General features: G+C 52.1%; 1 pseudogene; it reads right to left on the bottom strand.

Annotated features, from left to right (window-relative positions):
* Positions 1 to 245: 245 nt before the first annotated feature.
* On the bottom strand, positions 246 to 2603 carry LOC127318397 (cell division cycle protein 48 homolog pseudogene; annotated as a pseudogene).
* Positions 2604 to 3703: the final 1100 nt, after the last annotated feature.

The raw sequence follows: 3703 nt of genomic DNA, 5'->3' as shown, positions 1-3703 counted from the left end.
ACCAGTTCAGCTATTTCTGCCCCAAAAATCGACAGGTAGTGTAGTAGGTATAAACCATAATCTCTGTCACTGATTTTGAAGCCACCCAAAAGCATAATTGCATGCTACTTCTTCGCTTAAGTGGCCTGTATATTTAACTATATGAGAAAAAAAATATGGCAGGGAGACATTCGATGGCAAATTCAGTCATGTGTACAGATAGAACCAAAAGAACCAGAACCTATCTATGCTAATTGCCCGCCAAATTAGTTGTAGAGATCATCCTCATCGGCTTCCGCCGAGGTGTCGAAGGCATTGGGAGAAGCTTCTGCCGCTTGTGCCTGTGCCGGGAAGCGGAACTCGGTGCCGAAGCCCCTGGACTGCTGCAGCGTTTGAGCAAAGGACTGGTACTTCCTGATGTCGCCGTCGCTGACGCTCCTCCTCGCGTACTTCATCGACTCCTCGAAGTGAGCCCCCTTGATCTCAGCCACTTCATCTTCCTGCTCGCCGTCCACCTCCATGCCTGACCTCTGCCTCTCGATGTCCTTCTCAATGTCTTCCCTGATGGCATACTTGCACGCCCTCTGGCAAATCTCGGTGATGTCGGCGCCACTGAAACCTGCAGTGAACCTCGCGAGCGCGCCGAGGTCGACGTCCTTGGCCACTGGAGACTTCCTGAGGCAGGCCTTGAAGATCTGGTGCCGTGAGGCCTCGTCCGGCAACGGGATGTAGATGAGCTGGTCGAGGCGGCCGGGACGAAGCAGCGCCGAGTCGATGATGTCCGGCCTGTTAGTGGCGCCGATGATGAACACCGTCTTCTTGGCGTTCATGCCGTCCATCTCGGTCAGCAGCTGGTTCAGGACCCTATCTGCCGTGCCGCCGGCGTCTCCCACGCTGCCACCGCGCTGCATCGCGATCGAGTCGAGCTCGTCGAAGAAGAGCACGCATGGTGCCGATTGCCTAGCCTTGTCGAATATCTCACGAACGTTGGCCTCGCTCTCGCCAAACCACATGGTGAGCAGCTCGGGGCCCTTAATACTGATGAAGTTGGCCTGACACTCGTTGGCGATCGCCTTGGCCAACAATGTCTTACCGCAGCCTGGTGGCCCGTAGAAGAGGACGCCCTTGGAAGGCGACATGCCAAACTTCTCAAACTTCTCGGGGTGCTCTACCGGGTACTGCACAGTCTCTTGCAGCTCCCTCTTGATGCCGTCGAGGCCGCCGACGTCGCTCCAGCTAACGTTGGGTACCTCAATGACGGTCTCACGAAGCGCCGAAGGATTCGTGCCGACTAGAGCCGTCTTGAGGTGGTCGTTGGTGATGGCCATGGAGTTCAAGATCTCAGCATCGATTGTGTCATCCTCGAGGTCGATCACATCCATCTTCTCCCTGATGCACTGGAGCGCCGCCTCGGTGCAGAGCGCGGCCAAGTCGGCACCAACATAGCCGTGCGTGTCTTTGGCCACAAGTTCTAGGTTGACGTCCTCCGAGAGCTTCATATTTTTGGTGTGGATGCGCAGAACCTCAAGGCGCCCGACCTCGTCCGGCACTCCAATGTCGATCTCGCGGTCGAACCTGCCGAAGCGCCTCAGAGCAGGGTCGATGCTGTTTGGGCGATTTGTGGCACCCATCACGATGACGTGCGCTCGCGCCTTCATACCGTCCATGAGCGTCAGCAGCTGGGACACGATGCGCCTCTCCACCTCGCCGTGTGTCTTCTCCCTCTTTGGAGCAATGGAGTCGATCTCATCGATGAAGATGATGGACGGCGCGTTCTTCTCGGCCTCCTCAAACGCCTTTCTCAAGTTGCTCTCGCTCTCACCAGCCATCTTGGACATGATCTCTGGGCCATTGATGCAGAAGAAGAAGGCCCCTGTCTCGTTTGCCACGGCACGAGCGATCAACGTCTTGCCGGAGCCAGGAGGGCCGTACAAGAGGATGCCCTTGGGAGGCTTCACGCCGAGACACTTGAAAACCTGCGGATGCCTAAGCGGCAGCTCGACCAGCTCCCTGATCTGGTCCATCTGCTTGCGCATGCCGCCAACGTCGTCATAGCCGATATCGTCAAGCCTCTCCTCGTCCTCCCTCTTCACCGGCTCGCCGTCGCAGAAGACCTCCGTGTCCGCCGCCATAATGCAGTAGTTGAGCGGAGGGTCGATCTCGATGACCTTGAACTCGACGCTCCGCATGCCACCGCGGACGAGGAAGAGGTCGCCCTTGTGCACCGGACGGTAGGCGTCCGCGAAGTAGGGCTTGAGGTAGGCCTCGAATAGGTTGCCCGTGATGCCCTCGACGGTGTCATCGACGGGGAGGATGTGCACGCGTTTGCCGTACTTGGCGTCGGGGCACAGATGCACGGACACGACGTCGGCGATGCGCACCCTGAGGTTGGAACGGGCCACCCTGTTGATCTTGAGCTTGTGCTCCTCGCAGGTGTCGTCGGGGACGACGATGCAGACGGTGGTGCGGCGACGCTTACCCTTGAGCAGCACGACGTCACCCTTGAAGATGGAGAGCTCCTCCATGGTGGCCGGGTGGAGGTTGCAGATGGAGTTGTCGTCCGTGGTCGCCTCCTCCACCACCAGCCGGTTCGCTGCCTTCTTCGACGACGAGGCGCTCGCCATCGCACTCAGCTGATCTTTAGTCCTTGGATTCGCTTGGCTCGATTCGAAGTTTCGAACGAACGTGTGCGTGGGTTGTGATGAAACGATGATTGTGGTCTGGTGTGGAGGAAGGCCTCCGTTTTAAAGCATCGAGCGTGGCCGTCTCGTCCTGGAAGTCGAGTCCGACAGGGTAGCCCGTTCGTTCGCGACTAGCCCGAATTCGGAAAAGGGTTCTTCGTGTCTTTTTCGGTGTGCGGTGTTTTTTTTCTTTTTTAGCAGAACGGTGTCCGGTGCTAAGTAGGCTTGGCAAACAAATAAACAAGTCAAATGTGGGCTTACAGGCCAACACAATAGATCAGAGGGTCAGCAATTAATCCCAGCCCAACGAAGAAACACAAAAGCCTAGCCCTTCTAAAATGTCAAAAAAAAAAAATTTATTTTTTTCCGGGTGTACATCTAGATTCTAGATCTCAAAAAAAAAAAAAAAAATCTAGATTCTAGATACACTATACTATGTTCACTCTCAAAAAGTTTGTGGAAAAATAACATTTTATGTGGGCTACGTTAAACAAAATGTTACATGAAAAGCTTTTTTTGGATCAGCGTAATTTTTTTTTACATAGCACATAAATGATGTCATTTCTTTGCGAAACTTAGTGTGTTAACATAAAAAATTAAGATGTACAACCAGATTTTTTTCGGAATTTTTGAATATTTTAAAATATATTTTTAGGGTAACGGGTGCATCTGCACCTATGAGCCAAAGATGATTTCCTACAATGTCATGACTATGTAAAGTCTAGTCTGTAAAAAAGCTGGAGAATTGATCCGATGGTGTCAACACTACTTTTAATGGTGTCATCTTCACAGATAAAAAGTCTTTGTTGCGGAGTCACCGAGACAAAACAACACTACATGTACATATTATTTAGTAGCTATATTGCTTTTGTATGCAATTTATATGTTTAATAGTAAAATTCAGTATAGAGCCTAGGTCGAAGAAGGATAAAATTGCTAGTTTGATTCTCCAACTACCCAGAATGAGAAAATATAACAACTCATCATGTCCTTCGGGTACATCATAATAAATTTATTCGTCTTCGTAATGCATTCTCCTTGGT

This window comes from Lolium perenne, chromosome 2 (assembly GCF_019359855.2).
Source record: "Lolium perenne isolate Kyuss_39 chromosome 2, Kyuss_2.0, whole genome shotgun sequence".
In the NCBI taxonomy this organism is placed as follows: domain Eukaryota; kingdom Viridiplantae; phylum Streptophyta; class Magnoliopsida; order Poales; family Poaceae; genus Lolium; species Lolium perenne.
The sequence above is the reverse complement of the archived record's forward strand: the minus strand, read 5'-3'. Positions and strand labels throughout refer to the sequence as shown.